This window comes from Protopterus annectens, chromosome 5.part0 (genome assembly GCF_019279795.1).
Source record: "Protopterus annectens isolate FY-2018-M chromosome 5.part0, PAN1.0, whole genome shotgun sequence".
Taxonomy (NCBI): domain Eukaryota; kingdom Metazoa; phylum Chordata; order Ceratodontiformes; family Protopteridae; genus Protopterus; species Protopterus annectens.
In genome coordinates, this window is record NC_056735.1 from 1,339,753,282 (window position 1) to 1,339,776,734 (window position 23,453).

Here is a 23,453-nt window from a genome sequence, read left to right on the forward strand (position 1 = left end):
GTTTGCATTATTAGTGGAGAGTAAGGCATCCCTCCCACGGGGCGGGACAAAGGATTACCTGCGAAACAACACCGAGCCCAGTTTCTACATACCCAGGATCCCTTGACTGCAACAGTCGACAGTACCCATTACACATCCTTCATGTGTGCGGGACTGTGATGTGGACGCACTTCTATGGACCCGGTACCCTGGGTATTTCTGTGCATATGTGCTGCATTTCATGGACAGCTATCATCAACATTGAAGACGCTTGCGTTGCATATGTGTAGGTGTGACGTGGTCACGACAATGAGTTCACGTGGGTGATGACGGAAGCTGGCAGGCATTCCATGAAGTAGAATTTTTGGGTCCTACAATGGACACCACTGTGCATATGTGAAGTGTAGAGCTTGTCGGACTGTGTCCTTGTGGCCAGTGGGTTTGACTGATGCTGTGTGTTCAACAATCGCGGATGTCTGCTTGACTACCCATACTGTGTAGTGCTACAGGAACCATGTTTTCCGAGACCAGAACCCAATGGTGTACATCCACTGTTGCAGGTTAACAACCGCTTTAATTAATCCCCAGAGGGCACGGTTGGGAGGTATCGCCACTTTATTGTCGGAACAACACCTCCAGACTAGGTACATCACGGGAACTTTAGCCCGGTCTTACCGGCCATTTGCAATTGTAATTAGCAGACACGTGTCAATACATGTATAATAATACATATTGTCATGCCGAAGGTAATCTATGTTATTTGGACAATGGCTTCGTCTATTGGCATCCGTTGCTGTGAGTGTTGCCGGTTACCATACACATTGCTTGCTCAGAGGCAGACTTCCCAATTCTGCACACTACTGTGGTCTCCTTTAAGGACCCTGAGCCAGTGGTCGACAGTACTGCAGCCACTGCATCACTCACATATGCCGTCTACCAGTACCTACAGGACTGCATGAACCAGGCATTCCCTTACCCAACTGTGGTTCATTGTACCAATGCCAAGCATCCAGTGTGGTGTACCCCAGCCATACACAGGCTGTACAACAAGAGGAGGTGGCTACTACAAGGCGGAGCAGACACCTTGTGAGGTATGACACCCTTGGTCATCATATGTGTAGAGCTACACGCTGTCATGACATGGTCCAGGGCACGTTCCACAGATATACCTACATGGACCTGGCTGACAATCATACCACCTTCATTTGCTATGCTCGACACCTGGGAGGTCACTCCCACATATGCTCTGACTGGGTTCACGAAGATGTGGAGTTTACTCAACATACACACATTGCCAAAATACGGCCTGACAAGTTCGGTGAGGACATCTCCACACCCTCCCCACATGAGGAGATGTCTGTACCAGCGGTTTGTGGTCCCCAAATGTTCTGTGACACACGGGTGGGACATGCTCTCTCCAGGGTAGTGGACATAGCATCCATGAGACCAGCTGGTGACCCGACTGTGTACTCCACTATCTCATTGAGGAATTAGACCCACAGTTAGGACAGCTATTTCTTTGTAGCCTCACCTCAGGTAACGTACCCAGGTTGTGTCGCACGGCAACTGTAGTCCCACGTCACAGGGCCAATGCCTCCTCTGACCCTGGTTATTACTGTCCCATTACCATGAGGAGACCTATCTGCAAAGACATGGGGAGGGATCATACTGCGGCTCGTAGATGAAGGCATAGGGGACATGCATACTTTGCATCCAACACGGTTTGGCTTGTTCAGGGGCGGTTCATGCCTTTCAAGCATGGTTGACATTTTCGGGACAGTCACCGAGGCCATTGATGGGGTGCAGTCCATACAGCCTACCTCGACCTGGCAAAGGCCTTCAACACATTACCCCCCTCAGGTATCGTTGATAAACCCATTGGCTGGGATGTGAACACGTACATCACAGGATGTGTTGTAAACTGTCTATGTAACACAACCCACGCGGTCATAGTTGCTGGCAGCATGTCAGACCTACTGCCTGTCGCAAGCGGTGTCCCATGGGGCCCTTCCCTGGGTCCACTCCTCTCATACATCTACATTTCCACAGTACAGGCACACACAGGGGTGTTATGGGCAACATTGTTTGTAGATGACTGCGAAACAGGTGCCATAGTGGGACGGACATCTGACACAGTTATCCTTCAAAGGGGCCTCCCAGATATGCATATCTGCTGTCAGGGACATGTCCCACAGCTAAATGCTAAGTAATGCAACATCATACCTGTCGAGGAGTACTAGGTCACCCCTGTCCAGCATATAGGTGGCTGTCCACTGAGCAGGGGTGTTTACCAGGGATCAGGGGACAGAGTTTGTCGGTCACCATTCCTTCAACACACACGTTGCTATCGTGGTTCGGTGGGACTTCTACATAGCCCACCTGTTTGTGCAGGGATTCACATCTACATCAGGGTAGGTCATTATCTCCTTGTACCCATTACGTGTTACACCTATGATTTACTACATTGCCCCATTCGGAGGGTATCTGACCCAACACCTACAGCAGCTGGGAAGGCCTCATAGGTTAATTGTCATACAGATGCAGGGTGACATGGATTTGTGTAATGCTGCCCCACTTGTAGGACCCCTGCCCCATTCAGTCACATACCTGTTGTTTAGTGTTGACCTGTGCCTGACATACGAGGCCATGTCAACCCATATGTCATGTCTATGCTTCACCTACTGTATCTGTATCCCTCAGAACCACAAGGGCAGGTGACATGAACCTTGTCACGGTCATTAATGGGATGTGTTGGAGTGACACATATGTCACCCGGACACTCACAATGCTGTGGATCTACATCGCAGTACATGTGAGACAGAGATCCTTCCTAGCCTTGTTCGGGGGTATGTTGTCCATTGGATGGGGAATTGCAGATATAGGCCGGGATTACATCATTATCACTGCTTGACAGAGGTACAGCAATATCATAAGTATTTTATCTCCGGCACAGAAGGTTGGCAAAGTAATCCTAACTATGGTGTAGGGTTATGGCTGAACCTGGGTCGATGGCCTACCCTGTACCTATGGACGTATGAACCTATATTCATAGTTTGTCCCATTTACACTTGTCTATCCCCTATCCTCTTTCTCATGTGTATATTTCTGTGGCACATGATTGTCCTCTGTATTACTTGCAGGTATGCTGTCTACAGTGCACATACGTCACAGTTGATGACAGTGTATCTGTGTCCCTAACACTGTGATACTGAGGACTACCACACATCCTTCACAACATTACATGCATATGTCCATTCTATTCTTCTTTGGCCTATGGGAGGGTGTTAAGGCAACAATTACACAAGTCCCTGTTTGTGCATGCTTCATGTTGGTGTTTGACCAGCCTCCATTGCAGTCGTGTGTTGGACGGTAGTGTTTCTGTGTGTTTGGCATGTGTTTTTATTGCCGGTACATCTGTGGGAGGTGTGGTTGGCACATGTTCCTCTTTGCAGGGACACCCATCCTGGGGTTTGTGTCATGCATCTGCACTTGGCACGTGCCATATGTCCTGTACTATTCCCACAGTCGTGTATGCCTTCATGCACTACTACTGCGTGTTACTGGCTGTTTGTATGTGGTACACATGGTGATTGTGGTGTTTGGCTTGACCTATTCCCATGCTAGAACATACACATCTGTCAATTACGTTGTTTAAATCAAACTGTAACACTCATTCGTCTTTTCAAAATGACAGTCAATAACACAGGAAGCTCAGATTAACAACGTTTTACTACTGTGCACCAGGAGGCAAATAACTATGCAGTACAAGTTTAGAGTTTTGTTTTACTCTATACAGGTAACAGCTGTATGAGTATTGTGTTTGCAATCATCTTTTGCACACCTTAATGATGTGGTCAGTCACAGGGCATTTACATCACTATAGTCCACAATATTGTATTCCTACAACAGTGCTAAGGTAATGCTTATTAAATGTTTTCCCATGAGGATAGCACAGCCTTGCGCCACATAGTCAATTATAATGTCCTTCGGTAAATTATGCTCTGTCAAGGTTCCAAGACTGTTCAGATCCGTCGTCACTTCCTTTCCTACTAGGTTCCTTTGTCTCTCTGGTGAGCAGCTGTACTCTGTCTTAGATAGAGCTCACAAGGCCATCCTCCTCAGTGGAAGGATGACAGATATACCTGTACATACATTTATTATTCTCTAACCCAGCGGATGACTAATGCTGAATGACATACACCTGCTGCACTGGTTACTGCCAGGGTCAGGGTTCAATCACACTGCAGCTACACTACAGGCAATTACATGCATGATAAGCTCTACTGCCATATTGTAAAATAGAATTATATGCATTATACACTATTTGCTGCTAAACTAGCACGTCATATGTATGTTTAAATATATATTTTGCTAACATTCTCCCTCCTTTGATTGCTTCTATTCTATCCAGAAACATATACAACATTATTTCATTCCCTAGCCTCTTCCTCTCTGGAACGTTTAACTAGGCAAGTCATTTGTTGTACATTTCAGAGAGGATTTCATTTTGTATTAACAAATACCACTACAGGTCTTGATACATAGTCTCGGTTACAGATACGTCGACAGAGTCCCTGACTAATACTTACATGCAAAGTATCCCGCAACAGACACATGCTCCCAATATGAGCAGAACAACACAAATGGCAATCAAGATATTCAGTATGACTGAACCCCATCCACCAAATGGTTTGTGGAAATGGTTCGTCAGTGGGTTTGGGCCTGGTTCCGCCATGGATGACACCTGCTGTATTACCTCTAGGTGGGCGTTGATATTGTTCATGTTATGTGGTACTTAGACACAGCGGTCTTCTTTGATAAGCGTACCAATTCTCGCCGCCAGGGTGCAGTCGTGCGCTATTACATTTTGTGACACAACAGTTCTCATTGCATCCAGTTCATCAGTCACAAGTTCAGAAGCGAAATGTCACATTGCTCATTCCTCCGACAGGTTTTGACAACTTCCTCTGTTCCCTGATTGATTTCACTACTCCACAAGCTGGGAGTGTTCCAGCCCAGGATATAACGCTGTCACTCAAGTCCATATGAGTCAATATTCCTTTATCTCTTGCAGAAGAATGGATTTTCAGAACAGCTTCCATTTCAGCCACTGGATTAGTGGGTTTCTCGACTGTGTTCCCAGTTCTTCGAGCTATATGTCTTATAGTTCGTTTCGTACCCAGAGGCAATTGTGCAGTATGTCATGTGACTGGAGCCAGATAACCCAAAAAACAACTGCCGGACCAATTCTCAGGTAACCATTGATATGCTTTTTCCCACAAACAAAATAACAATATTCTACTTTACTACTGATGCGGGTTAACTCTGCATGTAACATTTTCCTGTCTATAACAGAGGACTGTTTATACAATTCAGGATGTTTCTGCACATCTTTCCACGTTGTTCTCATGAAGCTTCAATACAAATCATGAATGGTGCTACAACTACTACTGTGATCTTTGGCTGTTATATGACATTTGTAAGACACAGTTATGTTACAAATACTCCCACCAACTTGAACTGTATCATGTTTATGAAAACAAACAATTCCTTTTTGTGTAACAGGTAAGTACAGTGCCACTTTGTCCTGTGATCTCACAGAACCTGTATCAAAGTGTAAATATTCACAAGTCTCAATCTATCCCCAAGGGGACAACATACATCGGAAGTCCTCCATATGATGTAGGTATGGCAGTACAAACACAGCAATTTAAAATGTTCATAGTCTGTACATGCACACGCGTCATGCCTAGGTATGTGTTGAAGTTTGGATGCCACTCTGTGGCCAGTTCATCACGTATCACTATTTGTATCTGTGTAGTTATATGCAGGTAAGGTCCCAGCAAATGTAAAGTCAACACAAACATGGTTAATAGGTGTATGATCAGTAGGACAGTAAACCAAATGTCTTTGGGGTTGCTTTGTATTGTTATACAGTCTGGCCCGGGTGATTCAGTCTCTATGGTATATCAGCTACAAGATGTAAATCAGACTTGATATCCTTTACCGGTTTGAAAAACTGTGAGGTGAACCCAGGACGACCTCTCCGCAAACTTTACTGCAGTAGGCGTTGCCAACAGTACCTGGTACAGACCTTCACACGTTGGACTCGGAGATTATCTTATTTGGATAACAGTGAAATACACACAGGATACTGGAGTCAGCTATGCGTCCGGCTTCGCTTGCTCTTTATCTGTAAAAGACTTTAACTGCAAAACAGTGTTATTGGTTAACAATCCTCTCATGTCACCTGCTAATGAGCCATCGACCTCCAGCTCTGCAGGCATGACAGCTTTCCACTCTGGCACATGATATGCCATTCCAAATACTACTTGAAGGGGTCAAACACTTTACATTTGGAACTGTTGTCATGCTCAGCAATGCTAGAGGTAGACAGCAAATGCAACTCGTCTGGGTGTCACCCACCAACCTCCTCAACTTATTTCTCGGGATCCCATTGTACCGCGCCACCAGTCATGCTGACTGTGGGTTGTACATGCAATTTATATTCATGGAAATGCCAAATAATCCCCCAGGTTGCTGGATTGTCTGGTTCACAAAATGTGTTCTATTGTCACTGTAGCTTGTTTACAGTATGCCAGATCTAGGGATACTTTATTTTACTGGGACCTTTGCCACTGCTGCTGCATCCAGATTCCTGGTTGGGAATGCTTCTACCCATTTTGATAATATATCTATAATCACTAAACAGTATTTCTTCCCTTCACATTTATTCAGCTGTATACACTCCAAACAAATGGTACGGAACGGTTATGGTGGTGTAGGTAAACCCACTCCCTTCAGTTTAAATGCTCCCTGTGCATGATGTTTACTGCAAATATGACACGCTGCTCATGATGTTTGTATGTGGTTCCTAATTCCGTATGTTAGGGATATTCTGTTAACCAACTGTACCATCCCCCCTGTTGAGACATGGCTCTACCCATGGCTCAACACAGCCGCATATCTGAATACATTAGACGTTAATATTGGCTTTCTCACTGTGGATATGTACAGTCCGTCTTCAAGGATTGCTCCTCGTCATACCCACGTCTGCTTTTCTGCTTTCGTAGTTGATGTTTGCATTGTTTGTAACATTTCTACATCTAGAATGTCTGAGGATTGTCATTCCTCATTCAAAAAGACACTTTCCAACTGTGAGGCTGCTTGTTTTGCAGCTGCATCAGCTCGTGCCTTACCTTTCCTACTGTTATCCTGTTGCTTTGTATGAGCTGCACATTTACATTTAGCTACTTTAGTGGGTAACTGACTGGAATCTAATGCATTCAAGATCAATTGCGCATGATTGATCGGTTTACCGGTGGATGTTATCATTCCCCTATTCTTCCACTGCTGCTCATAAACATGCACTGTACAGACAACATACTGACTATCGGTATAAATGTCCACACATCAGTTTTTCGCTAGAGTACAAGCACGTGTTAAAGCTATCGATTCTGCTGCTTGAGCAGACACCTTATGCTGCAGGGGTTGGGCTTCTACAATCTCATTATCAATAACTACTGCATAACCTACTTGATTCTTTCCTGTAGGACTCTTTCTACATGATCCGTACACATAAACTGTCACCTCTGCATCATCTAAGAGTATATCGGTGATATCCTGTCTGTGTGGAGTTATTTCCTCCATTTCATATAGGCAACTGTGTGGTGTGCCATACACAGGTGTCGGACGTGACGTTGATAGGTTTAATGTTGTACAACGTTCAATCACCATATGAGATTGACTCAGGGTATGGTCAAACAAGACAGATGTCTAGCACGGGTCAGGAATGCTATTTTCTCTTGCAGCAGAATGATCGCAACTGCATGAGACACTCTCACAGTGAGAGGGTGGAATAATAACATTAAGGCCGGGGCCTGTACTGCCATGGGTGCTGCAACAACTGCCTGTACACAATGTGGCACTGACCATGCCACAGTGTCCAACTGCGATGAGTAGTAAGCTATGGGGCGTTGCTTACTTCCATGCTGTTGCATCAAGACTGACGTCATATATCCCTGCTTACATTCTACAGTCTGACAACATCTGTTATGATTATTCGGAGACCTAATACAGATGTTGAAGCTATCAATCGTTTTAGTCTGCAGAAAGCTGTTTCTGCTACTGGAATCCAGTGTAGTATATGTTGTGCTGCCATAGGTGTATTAAAGATTAAAGCAGACAATAGAGCAGATTCCAAAGCATTGTTTGGTAACCAGCTTTGACAAATGTTAGTCGGCCCAGGAAGGACATCATTCCCTTCTTGGTAGTTGGCTTGGGTGCTTGTGAAATTGCTGCCTTCCTATCGTCATGTAATGTTCTACCCTCCTTGGATACCACATATCCCGGTACTTGACCTGTATTCTCTGTAGTTGCAATTTATGCTTGCTTAATTTATGTCCCTGTTCTGCTGAATATTTCAATAATGCTATTGTATCTTCCCTACATTGCTGCTGGGTAGGGGCCGCAAGCAGAATATCATCCACATAAAGCAGAACTTGACTGGCCCCGGTGGAGTAAACACCGGAATGTTGCTAGCCATCTCCTGTGCGAATATCGTTGTACTTTCACAGTATCCCTGCGATAGCCGGGTATGGCTGTATCTGTTACCCTGAATGTACATGCAAAACAATACGGACTATCTGGATGTATAGGTATTGAGAGGGAAGCATAGCTTATATGTACCACGGTAAGATACTTCTGTGGCGGGTTCATAGCATTCAATATAGTGTGTGGGTCTGGCACCATCGGTACCCTAGGTATTATTACATGATTTACAGCTTGTAAATCCTGTACCATCCGCCATTCCCCCTTTGCTTTTCTATCAGAAGATACAGGGGTATTGCATGGTGAATAGTGATTACTTTGTAGATGGGGAATTCCCTCTGTGACTTTACAGATATCTTCTGGTGTCCACGGTCTATACACTAAGGGAGTTGGGTCCTGGCCTTCCTGTCCTGCATGAGGGTTCGGTACTTCAATTAATTGACAGATATCCTCACTCTGTTCTAGTGACTGTCTTCTTACTTGAGTGTCCCTAGGTATGTTACGAGTTCGGGATGTGGTTTCAATAGCTTCTCTTACATTTGGTCGTTGTGATACCTCTGTTGCCACAGGATAACGTGGGGGGGACTAGCCTGCCCTCCCGCTTCATATCCTGGATGTGGTATCGGAGGTGGTAGGGGGGGGGCTGTCGCTACTACTGTATTATTATCTTCTTTGTGTACGTATGATGCTTTCGCATTTCTAGTGTTCTGTTCCCTTCGGTTCACTACCTCAATCCACCTATGTGCTTGACGGATACCCAATTGTCGCTGTTTTTCTGCCTGCACATCTTAGGGTTGCCACCTTTTCAAATGCACAAGGTGGGACATTAGTGTTAGGAACGTGTAATTTGGCAGGGCAAAACATACCCACGGCCAGTACAAAGGACAGCAATTCACTTTTTGCCAGGAGAGCAACCTATTCTTGTAGCATTTGAGTTGCTTATTCTGTTTATTATGATATTTTGGTGTTTCAGATACGAAATTACTGTTTTATGCTACCATTTAAGAAGATATCTGAGAAATCTTTGTCCTAAGATATCAGGACATTTGCCATTTGTTCAGTTTGTTTGCAGGACACAACTGGCCAAAGAGGGACTGTCCCTCACAAAGTGGGACAGGTGGTTACCCTAGAACATCTGCATCACATTTTCAGTGATTCCAATGTTTCAGTAATGATATTTTGTCTAATATACCATCAATGTCATATTTATTACCCCATTTTGCAGAATATCTCACATTATGTGCCCTCTGCAATTGCATATACTCCACGTCACCCGTCAAACGCGGATCACATGATCTGTTTGTGCACTAATCTCCCATATGCTCTACACGACTGTTACGTAACCCTTCTCTCGTACCACGTGGTATCTCCTTCCCTGTATCCACTGTAGTGTCTACAATGACTATTTACTCTACTCTGTGTTCCCCTGATCTATGTCCAGATTTAAAACTACTTGGATTGGTCTTCGACCTGCTATCACAACTGTTAACAGAAACACAATGTAGTCTGGTCCCTGATCTACAATAGAGACAAAGAGGCAAACCCTCCTTACCTGAGCCTCCTGTTTATGACTGCACGTTTTCTTCTTGGGATCCAGTTTTCCGCTTTTCAGCCACAGATCAGACAGTGGACAGCCTCTTTACACACAACAATTCAGTCGGAGGTCTTTTCACTCCAGAAGAACCATTTAGGCAAATTCTCCTGCAGATGTCTAACCACCCATGCACTCTGACCTGTAGCTTACCAAGGGAATTCCGGCTAAGAAAGACCACAATGTCAAATAAGTTGTTGAAACCAGACTGTAGTAATCAGTAGGCTTTTCTAAGTGACAGTCAATAACACAGGAAGCTCGGGTTCACAACGTTTTAGTAGTGTACACAGGTAGGCAAAATAATATACAGTCCAAGTATGAGAGTTTTGTCTGACTCTATACAGTAAGCAATTTCTTTATATAGTGTTTACAATCAGCTTTTGCCCACCTTACTGACGTGGTCGGTCACGGGGCATTTCCATCACTATGGTCCGCAATGTTCTATACATACGTGGGTGCTGCGGTCATGCTTTTAAAATGTTTTCCCATGAGAATAACACAGCCTTGCAAGGCACCTGGTCAATTACAGTGTCCTTCTGTGATTGTAGGTGTTTCAAGGACCCTGGACTGTTCCGATACAATACTCAGTTCATTTCTTAATACGTTCCTTTGTCTCTCTGGTAAGGAGTTGTACTCTATCTTCGATAGAGCTCACAAGGCCATCCTCCTCAGGGGAAGGGAGGATGTTATGCATGTACATACATTTATTTTTCTGTAACCCAGCAGATAATTAATGCTGAGAGACATGGGCCTGCTGTACTGGTTACTGCCAGGGTCAGAGTTCGATCACACTGCAGCTACGCTTCACCAATTACATGCATGATCATTTCTACTGCCATATTGTACGGTACAATTCAATGCATTATATAGTATTTTGCTTCTAAACTGGCACTTCATATGTGTTTCTATATATATTTTTCTAACAACATCCATCCGGCCATATGCATGTTGTTCCGTCCTTTACCTTGACCGTGTGTATTTGGCCGTCCGGAAATGCTACTCTCCACATGTGATGTCCCACCTTCCCCTTCTGTGCCTGTGGCACCCTGTTAGGACGTCCTGTTTGGTAGGCACATGTTCCGCTATATGTGTTTGACTTCTCTGCATAGCTAATCATCGATGCGGTGGTTCAACAACCCGACTTGTCCACATGTGTACAGTTATGTGCACCGTGGCGTGTGCAAACCTATATGGTTTGGACGGGTACATACCACATGCGGGATGTACACATTCTGCAGACACATTCACATGCAGCCATTTCCATATCTGTACCTGAGGTGGGTTGGTGACATGTGGGGTACATATTTGCCCGCGTGGCACTGCCTAACACAATACTTCTTACCACATTTCAGGTATGCCCATTGTGTGTAGGTGTGTAGCTGCACAAGGATGCTAGCTGGTTTGGGTGCACAGGCGTACATGGGTGGGACTTACATGCTACAATGGGGCTATTGTGTCTTACATCTGCATGCATGGGTTCTGCTTCTGGATATTACACTTAGACATACGCCGTCCTGTGTATGCACAAACACGTTGCTGGGTGTGGGACATGTTGCTATGCACATGTTTGCCTGTGTTTAGGGTATCTTGGTTCCTTCCTGTTGTTATGTCGACACAGCTACACGGCTGTGTACTCTCACTACTGCTTGTGACCATTATGGTTGACACCTTTTCCAATGCCCATAGTGGGACATCTTTTGTGGAAACATCGGATTTTGCAGGACAACACATACCCACAGCAAGTGGAGTTGACAGAACTTCACTTGTTTGCCATAATATATGCTTATTCTGTTAGCATTTGGGTTCCTTATTCAGTTTCTTATGCCATGTATGTGTTTCATATACAAAATATATGTTTTATGCTACTATTACAGGTATATTGCGGGAATATTTTTGGCAGGAAATCTCAGGTCATTTGCCATTCTTTCGAGTTTTGCCGGGACACAACTGTCCAATGAGGGACTGTCCATAGCAAAGTGGGACAGCTGGTAACCCTGGTGACCATGCCCATGTCGCTACTGGGGTTGCCACCTTTTCCAGTGGCCAAGGTGGGACATTTTCGGGACTCACATCAGATTTTACAGGCCGACACATACCCACGGTCACTATATAGCATATAACTTCACTTGTTTGCCTAAATAAAAGCTTATTGTTGTAGCAGTTTGGTTGCTTATTCTGTTTCTTGTGACATTTAGGTATTTCAGTTACGGAAATAACCATTTCATGCAACCATTACATTAAATACGGGATATCATTATGTCCTACAATCTTAGCACATTTGCCGTTTTTAATATTTTTTATCGGCACACAACTGCCCATGGAGGGACTGCCCCTCGCAAAGTGGGACAGGTGGTAACCTTAGTCGCTACTCCTATGTCGGTGCGGCGCGCTGACATGCTGCGGTACACCTTCTCTGGGTATGCCCGCTGACGGTGCTTTGCGGGACAAACACGGTGTTACGCGTATCCTTTGTTCCTTGGACGGGTACACTTAGGGCTTCGTGGGTTGTATTTGCTTCTCCGTTTTGTTGGGACGGGTACTATGTTGCATACTCTACGTGCATTTCATTCTGCACGGGCCCTGGCTGCTGCCATTACTATTATGGGCGGACCGTGGCAGTCAGCACATTAGGTTGCTCATCGCCTGCCGGCTTAGCCACGCCTCCGGACGCATCCTACTTGGGCTCGCTCACGTACACTACGCACGTGTCTGTGGTTGCGGCGCGCTCTCATTACTATGCATATGGCGCTACTACGCCGACTATTCACTGCACCGCCGACGCAGGTCTTACACCGGCCTTGCGCCGAGCTTCATGAATCCCGGGGGATATCTTTTCAGTTTTCCATTGTCAGCTATATAATTAAGTCACAGGCTAGCATGGATGCTTTAATTACTTTGTGTATACAGAATAATGAAAGCACAAATACTGCAACAATATGAATATATCCCTCAGGTTCCTGAATTGGGAAATAATTTTGAAATATTGTAGAAACTTCATACAGTGATTCTGTAGAGTAGCTGGTATTGTTAAATGTGAACTGCAAAACTGCAGGGAACTTTATATAAAATTAAATGTTCAAGGAAATTAAAATAACCTATTTAGACAGTACTTGTCTTCTCTGTTTTATTTCTGATGTTCAGTTTGATGAGAAACAAATCTTGCATTTCTTTCATGTGAAGTTGGACTGGATTTACTGCTTCTACCTGCCTCTTGGCAGTCTAAGTGCAAACTTAGAATGAGTCTTTGAAAAATGAAAAGCATTTTGAAATGTGACAGTTCCTTTAAAGCTCAGATAAATCAAAGAGATTTGTAGCATGATACACACACATATATGTATGTATGGGCTGCAAATACCTAAATGAAATTTACTCAGTACACAGCAGGAGGCTTCCATGTACACAAGTCCCTTTAATTCCATTGAAAAACTTGATAAAACATTTTAAAAAATACCACAAAATAAAAGCTAAACAGTTGAGTGCCTTTGTCTGTTAATTCAACATCTTCTGAACTGCTAGCTACTAACACAGTAAGCTTAAAATAGGCTTTCAAAAACACACACCCATCAAAAGTAACCAATCAAAACTAATTTTCAAATAAGGAGTATATACACCCTATTAAAAATCTACGAACAGTAATATAAAAAAAGACCACGATACTTCTGATAACCAATAAGAAAAGCAACTTTGGCAATTCAACCAACGGTAGCAGTGACAAAAAATAATATACAGATGAACAATACATAAACCCCATAGGTTACATCTTACCCAATCAAAGGTCCAGAATTGAAAAATGGATCAATAATAAAAATGGCCGCAAGGACCAATAATATAGGCAACAGTAAGATTTTACCCAATGGCAATAAAGTCAACTAAAAAAGTCAAACAGACTGATGAGATTTGAACTCATAACCCCTAACCCCTAAGCCACAGTGCCAACATTTACTGGATTGTAACTTTAACTCCCTAAATATCAAAATGTTCTTTTTCAAACCAAGGGGGTTACTGGCATCTGAATTTAGTTGCCAAAATAATTCACGATTCAAAAATCTTGTCCACCAATCACCCACAAAGGCTCCTTCATTGATCTGTTCAATCAGAGAGAAAACAAAGAACCGAAAATCAACACATAAAACGTAATGCTTAGCTAAAGCACTTTTCTGTTGGATACTGTAGTTGTGCTGATATATTCTATGAGGGTCTATATCATTTATGCGAAGAAGCAGAATGTCGACTCACCTATAGTCGACCCATATTTGTCGAAGCTGCACATCGTCGAATGGCCAAATCATTGAATTCTTTCTAAGGGAAAGAAATCGGTTGGCCATTCTTTTAAATCTGCCCTTTTCCCAACTGTAGTGTGATCTAGGAGTTAGTATATTTAGTTAGGTGGGGTGTGGGGGGCTGTTGAGGGGTGTGGGGTTGAAGCTCCCCACTTTCATAGTGTTTGTTTTAATGTGGTGTGCGTGGTTGGGCTGCTGATTTCTTTCCCTTAGAAATTGATGATTTGGCCGTTTGCTGTCTGCAGTTTCGACAAATACGGGTCGATTTTAGGTAAGTCTACATTTTGATTGTTCGACTATATAATATAGACCCTTCTATGATCCAAGGCATTGTCAGATTTCCCCACATAGAACATTGAACAGGTGGCACAATGAGCCAGGTAAACCACTCTCTTTGACAGGCAGTTAAACCTTCCACCTGTCAAGCGTTTACCAATTATTTTGTGAATCTGCCCAGTGTATTCAATTTCAGTAAACCTACACTGTACCTTCCACACTTCTTTGTTATCACAACACCATTCCTGTCTTGACACACCAGTGGTTTCTCTAACAGATTCTTAATATTAAATTTGTTTTTGCATGAAAGAATGGTCTGGCTCACCCATAATTTCTTCATCTCATCATGGTGCTGAAAAATAAATCAATTCTTACGTATAACCTGCTCAATGTCCTTAGCATCCATGGTGTAAAATAGCATCATGTTGGCACTGGTGTCAAAATTGGATTCAGAACGGGTTGTAATGCCACCTTGTAAGGCAAATTTAATAATTGGTGAATAGGAGCCTCCAGCCATTCTATTGGCCAAGATCTCATCATGAAAGGGAGACAAGACTGAATCAGGATAACCATGTTTGTGGAACATATCCTTCAACACTGCAAATTCTCTTAGACAATGTGAATCATCAGAAGTTAGTCTGGACACACAGATCAGTTGGCTCTTTACTATCCCATTTTTTTGAACCAACTGTAGTACCTGATTGGGAGGCTTTAACAACTGAAAGTGGTGCCCCTTTAGGTGCCCCCCAATTAAGAAAATCTGAGAGATTGGTGAGGAAACAAGGGTCCAACCAATCAAGAATGGAGAACATCAAGGGAGGCCGCAGGAAAAGGAGGAGTCACTGGAAATGCAGTGGAACCAATTGGAGGAAATCCCACTAATAATATATGTTGAAAAGGTGAAAATAACTAATTATTTTTAACTTTAAGATTTACAATTACACTGATGTGGTTGTGGAACCAGCTCACCATCATTTATTTTTGAAAAGGTTTAACTTCATTCCGACCAGTAAAGCTACAATAGAGGAGACTCTTATTGATTTAAAGTTGTTTTCCGGGAAACTGAATTTTCAGATTTTGTTTGCTGATAAAGAGGAACAATCAGGAATATCTAATACTTTGAGGAGTAAAAGTGTGGTAAATCCCCCCCTCCACCCTGTCATTAATATGTTCAAATTGTTGTATGAGAGAGATCTGAGGTGTTTGCTGAGTAATAAGAACTGGGGTCAATTTTACAACCTTAAGGAACAAGAAAAAGTGGTTTTGAAAGACATTAGGTCTAGAAGTGACATTCGTTGTATGAAACAAGACAAGGGTGGAGGTTTGGTCATTATGAGTACTCACTATTATTCAGGTTGTTTACATAACATTTGGCAGACTCTGAGGCTTATTCAACTGTGTGACTTAATGAAATCAATATTGCTTACAGGGGCATTAAGGTTATGTTGGATGAGCTGTTGTTATTGATGTCATTTCCCAGGATTTGTACAACTATTTGAGCGCCCCGAATCTGGTGATACCAAACATTTTTGGTATCCCTAAAATTCATTCGGATTTATATGACCCACCACTGATACCCATCGTGGCATCCAGAGGGTCATGTACAGAGCCCCTGGCCAAATATATTGATTATCATTTAAATACCATTTTGGTGGGCCATAGATATATTGTGAAAGATTTGTGGGACCTAGTTGACAAATGAAGTGACACTGATAACATCCAGGATTGTGCTTTTGCAACATGTGACATCAAGAGTCTCGTTTTGGTGATTCCCCATGAATTGCATCTGACATGGTTTTCAGAGATTATTAGCAGATTTGGTCATGTACCAGCTGTGGAAGTAGACTTGCTTAGGAGCTTTATGGAGACAGTACTTGATAATAACTACTTGTTATGTGATGGTGAGTTCTTTAAGCAAAAAGTGGGAGTAGCGATGGGGGCCACATGTGCCCCCATTTTTGCGAACACTGTGTTGTTAAAATGAGAATTGGATATGGTGTTCAAACTCCCCTTATATGTGAACTGTGTAGGCTATTTCCATTTTTTAGATGACTTACTGATCATTTGGAGGGGTCACAACAGCGGGTTTTAGATTTTGTATCAGCAATAGAGGAGACCACCAACCTTTTACGTTTCACTTGGAAAGTTGATCATTATAAAATGGACATTGTATTGGTACGATCAAGTGTTGATGGGCTGGACACTAGGATTTATAGGAAACCCACCTATTGTAATTTCTATTTGTTCTTTTCCAGTTGTCACCCCTTTTTTCAAAAAAAGGGGATAATAAAGAGCCAACTGATACATGTGTCCAGACTAACTTCTGATGATTCACATTGTCTAAGAGAATTTGTGGTGTTGATGGTTATGTTCCGCAAACATGGCTATCCTGATTCGATATTGTCTCTCCTTTATGATGAGATCTTGGACATTAGAATGGCTGGAGTGTCCCATGCTCCAATTATTAAATTTGGCTTGCAAGGTGCCATGACAACCTGTTCTGAATCCAATTTTGACACCAGTGCCAACATGGGGCTATTTTAAATCACAGATGCTAAGGACATTGAGCAGGTTATACATAAGAGCTGGTTTAGTTTTAGTGAGGCTATTATTATTCTTGAAGATATGTAAGTATCGCTGTTTCCCATGATAAAGTAGATTTTGAGTATCCTATTTTTTCTAAGAGGAATCTCAGTGAGCACCACAGTTTATAAACTTTTTTGCAGCTCCAGAAGATATGTAGAATATCAGCTTCTCTATTAGGGCAAAAAGGACACTAGGGTGACTTAGATGGATTAAATTTGTTAAGATGGACAGGTGTATGGTATGCATTATTGAAGATCATGATCTGAGTGTATATTCGTTTCTTAAATGGCTTCAGTTTTATGGTGTTTCCAATGGCTAATTCTTTCTGATTTTCTGTCAAGTTGCTACATTTTTCTTCCCAATACTTTGAAAATATGATTCTATTTTGATATTTAATTTTAGTTATTCATTTATATGTGTTTGAGAGCATTTCTTTTTGTATAGAAGCAACATTTGAATTTGTTGTGCTATCTTGATATCTTGCTGATTTATAAAAATATCCTTACTTATTGTGTTATCTAAGTATATGATTTATTTTATTATCACATTATATTTATTACTTGCTTTAAGTTTGATCTTGATGTTTTCCATTGATAGGTTTTGTAACTGGTAGAAATCCCATACTATATGATTTTTTATTAATGGATATTTATCAAAGTTTAACATAGAGTTTGCTAGTTTTATATCAGGATTGCTGTGCATTGGTTGTAGAAGAGTAATTGTATCTTTTAGTTTTAATGATATTAGTAGTTTCTTGAAAACTTCACACATTGATTAGAACTGGGTGAATTTTTAATGTCTTAAGAGTTTCTAAATTTAGGAAAGGAATCACTTCCGGGTTAATTTTAGATTGAATAATATTTTGGTAAATAATTTAATCCATAATGGGTACCATTCATTACATCACTATAACATTAAGTGCCCTATTAAAATTTTACATAGCTAAAAACTGGCTGGACAGATCTAAACTTACTTGGATGGAATATAAGAACATGGCTAAAAAACATGTATTAGCTAAGAAGCTGTATACCAAAAGTCAAAAGAACCATATTATCAGAAATACTGTAAAACTTTAATTGATATTTTATCATAAATGGCAAAGTATGAGAAAGTCTTCTTCTTCTTTTGGCTTTTCCCGGTTAGGGGTTGCCACAGCGGATCACCTGTCCGCTCATGATTGGCAGTGGAGTTTTACAGTGTCGAGTTGTCAGCCCGGCGCCCAACCTTCCACAGAAGGCACACACACATGCACTCACACCTAGGGCCAATTTAGAGTGTCCAATCCACCTACTGCATGTCTTTGGGCGGAAACCGGAGCACCCGGAGCAAACCCACGCAACCACAGGGAGGACATGCAGACTCCGCACAGAAGGCACCCCAGCCGAGGATCGAACCGGAGAACTTCTTGCTGTGAGGTGACAGTGCTAACCACTGCACCACCGTGGCTGCCCAAAGTATGCGAAAATACATAAAGTTATTAAACACTCTCTTTAGTTAAGAGTAGTAACATCAACTAAGGTGACATTTTTGTAAATATGTATATATGTATAGTAGTTTAGATTTTTTTGTGTATCACTAAGTTGGTGTTATGCCTCAAGATATATTTGTATTGTATTACCAAAATGTATACGTTAATTACCTTTCTATATTCATACCTCCTGACTGTAACATATCACAATCCTAACTTTATGGTATTCCTGTGTTGTTAACCTTAGCTAAATTGAAAGTGTTTTATTACAGTGTGTGAACACCTAGTTTAATAACTTACTCATGCTATGCAAATTGTAACATCAACAACTTCTATTGTACTGTATATCACTTTTTGATTTCATGTTATGAAAAATTTTGATACCAGCCCACATTTTCATACAAAAACAGATTTAATATTAAAAATCTGTTAGAGAAACCACTGGTGTGTCAAGAGAGGAATGGTGTTATGATACCAAATAAGTGTGGAAGGTGCAAACAGTGTAGGTTTATTGAAACTGAATACACTCTGCAGATTTACAAAATAATTTGTAAAAGCTCGAGAGGTGGAAGGTTTAATTGCCTGTCAGAAAGAGTGGTTTACCTGGCTCGATGTACCACCTGTTCAGTGTTCAATGTGGGGAAAACTGACAATGCCTTGAATTGTTGAATATATCAACACAACTACAGTATCCAACAGAATGACAGTAAAAGTGCTTTAGCTAAGCATTCCATTTTATGTGTTGATTTTTGGTTCTTTGTTTGCTCTCTGATTAAACAGATCAGTGAGGGATCCATTGTGGGTTATTGGCGGACAAGACATTTGAATCGTAAATTATTTTGGCAGCTAAAGTTGGATGGCAAACCCCCCCCCCCGTTTGAACAAGAGCATTTTGATTTCTAGTGAGTTAAAGTTACGATACAATAAACGTTGACGCTGTGGCTCAGGGGTTAGAGCACTAGTCTCGAAAACCAGGGGTTATGAATTAAAATCTCATCAACCTGTTTGACTTTTTAGTTGACTTTATTACCATTGGGTAAAATCTTGCTGTTCCCTATATATTTGGTCCTTGTGGCAGCTTTTATTATTGGTCCATTTTTCCATTCTGGACCTTTGATTGGGTAAGATGTAACCTATGGGGTTCATGCATTGTTTATCTGTATATTAGTTTTTGTCACTGCTACCCTTGGTTGAATTGCCAAAGCTGCTTTTATCATTTTTTTATCAGAAGTATCATGGTCACTGGTTATATTACTGTTAGTAGATTTTTAATAGGGTGCATGTACTCCTTATCTGAATATTAGTTTTGAGGACTGTGTGTTTTTGAAAGCATACTGCATTAGTAGCTAGCAGTTCTGAAGATGTCGAATTAACAGACAAAAGCGCTCAACCATTTAGCTTTTATTTTGTGGTATTTTTTAAATTGTTTTATCAAGTTTTTCAACAGAATTAAAGGGAATTGTGTATGTGGAAGCTGCTTGCCATGTACTGAGTTTATTTGAATTGTGGATTTGTATTTGGTATCTGGTTTTGGTTCTTTCACCTAAATTAAATGTAAAAACATTGACTAGGTCCTGAGTGACATCTACATTTCAGATGTCCCAGTATACCACAAAAACACTAACCCTTCAACTACCTTTTCAGTAATACTGATGCTAAACAAGACAGGTACAGACACATAACCACATTCATCAACACAAGACCAAATCTATCTTCTAACCTAACCCTAACCTGCACACGCTCACAAAAACTAACTCTTATCTCCTTACCTAAATCTTATCCTAACCATAATCCACATACAAGTGACACACAGTACATAGTCTGTACTATACTGAATGAAGGAATAGTGCCCCCAAACCTCTATTTCTAAAACCTTCAGTGTATCTGAAACTTTCAGCTTTAAGAAAACAAACACCACTTGCCATTACAGCCATACCACTCTATTTGACAAACCCTTACTTCAACATACAAGATATTATTCTCAAAACACAACTTTTGAACTCATTCACACCCATGGCACACATTTGGCAAAACTACAGCTCCACCACCTAGGATGTAGCCAAAAACATGCACACACGTGTATATATACACACATATATCTATATCTATATCTGTATCTATATCTATATCTATATCTATATCTATATCTATATCTATATCTATATCTATGTATATATCTATATATGTTCTACAGATTTATTTTTTATTTATGTTTGTAGGCTTTATATTTATATTTTGTTATATATACTACAGTTAAAGCAGTATTTCTTAAATTTGAAAGGATCTGCTTAGTTTATGGAGTCATAGGTATTTCAAGGCAACTTAGTCTTAGGACCATATTCACCTTGTCAGTCCCCACCTTCAGGCCATGACCCCTTTGTCAAGGAGGGCTGGGTGAGTTAATCCTAGTGTAAATTTGTAAGGACCCATCCAATCATTCTGCAATGTTTGAAGGATGCTAGTGAAGTGCACTGTTTAACCTGTGTGGGAAGTTTCTTACAGAGGTTTGGGAGGTGCTGTGTGATAAACCTGTTTCTCCACTGTCTTTTGTTTATCTGTTAGTGAAGATTTAACTCCTTGATTTTACTGTTAGTGGAAGTATTAGACTTGCAGAGATACAGATGTTCAAGGGTAACTGGTTCACCAGTGGCTTGGTAGGCTAGGCATAGTCTGTACTATACTGAATAAAGAAACAGTGGCTCTAGCTTCTCCTGGTAGCTCATGGTCTTTAGATCTGCAATCATCTTGGTTAGGAACCTCTGTGTCCTTTTTAGTTGTTTGACATCTATTGAGTTACATCCTATCTAGTTTGTTATCCATCTTATCACAAAATGATCTAATTTTAAATCCTTTTGCTTTCACATGATGCCAATATGGGGTATGGTGTCAAATGCCTTGGACAGATCTAAATACACTGTGCACACTGAATGGCCACTTCCAACTGCATGTGTGATGTACTCAAAGGAATTAACCACATTTAATTGGCAGGATTTTCCCTTGAAAAACTGTTGAGGATCTAGGTTAACAAGGTTTAGATATTGTATTGAGGGTCAAGTTTAACAGGGTTTTGATATTGTAGTTTATGAGGTCAGTTATAATATGTTCCATGGCCTTGCAAATAAGACTGTTCAGGCTGACTGACCTTGAGAACTATAACTCTGTTTGTGGCCATCCTTATGTAGGGGCATTATAACTGCAGTGTGCCACTTTTCAGGGACAAAACCTGTAGCAAGGCTTAGGATGAATAGTTTGTAGGGTGGGTCAGCAAGGGTGTGCTTGGCCCTACTTATTAAGCATCCAGTTATATTATCTGGCCTCATGCAGGAGTAATGGACATCCACATCCAAAAGCTGAAAAAATATGATTGTCTTGATGTCTTCCACTTTCCTGCATTACCCTTGTCCCTGCATCACTGTATAGAGTCATTAATTCATAATTTGTTGTACTGCAATATCTTTATGGGGGGCTGACATGTACTGTGATGTTATGCTGTCAAGGCTTTCCTCTCTGTAGTTTCATTTTATAAGGTTATAGAAAGCCCTATAATGACAGGGCCTTTTTGTCATTCTCTTTTAGTCTATAGGCTTACAATGAGAGTACTGTCTTTTTCCATGTTCTGACTGTTAGCATTAATCTTTCTTTTTCATGACTTTGTTTTTCTTTTTTTTTTAGTTTAACTAATGCCACCTCTGACACAGTATTTAAAGGAATATTTGATGTTAGGAATGATAGAGTAGCTAAGTTAGTTGCTTTTCAAAGTTACAAAGTGCAGTTGTATAGTCAATATACCATCAAGTCTATATGTTCAAGTGTGGTCTGTGTTGCAATGATAGCCTTTAGAATCTCTGTCACAAGCTGAGGTCTAATGCTGGCTGAACTTTAGAGATGATCCCCCATCTTCTTTATCTAGGCAGGTGCCACCTTACTGGCATAATGACAGACATACACCTGGCCATCTTTATTTTTTTTTCTTGGCCCCTCTTGCTATGATTGCTATGAATATCAGTGCTAAAACACCCCAGAAACAATTTGCAAGGGTACAGGGCTGTGACCTGCAGATCCTGCACCCTTTTGAAGTACCAAAAGAACAAGACATAGAGGGGAGTCAGGCAAGGTATGGACATGAAATGGGGGGATGGTTGTGCTTTTATCCTAGCCCTCGGTACTCCCAATTGAAGTGAGGATAATTGGAGGGGCTCAGGACTATAACAATGGCCACGCTTGAACATGTACAACTATGGTAAGTTGATTACGAAACTTTATTACTTTTTGTCATGTGAATTACTGATGCACTCATAATCTCTGGGAAAGCTAACAAAGCTGGAATCCTCTGCTGCTAGTTGGTCAAATTCAAGGTAGATGTCTTGGACAGCATGTCCTTCAGCATAGCCAAATCAAATTCTGTTCTTGGTCTGTAAATGAGAGGCAGCATACAGTGTATGCAGAACGTATGAGCAAAGGACCAAGTGGCTGCTTTCAAAGTGTCCTTTGTGCATTAACCCTTTCAGGAATGCAGTCGGAGTAGATATTACTATGATTTTCGCCCATAAATGACTTCTCATGGGTCATGTGGTAAGTGTTTATACAGTTTGTTGCGCATTTGGAAATTACTTGTTTGGGCATAGACAACCCTTTCTTACCTTCAGCAAAACATTTCCTGACCTTTTAATGTATTTAGCCCTGTCCCAGAAATACCTCAGTTGTCTGTGCACATCCAAGTATT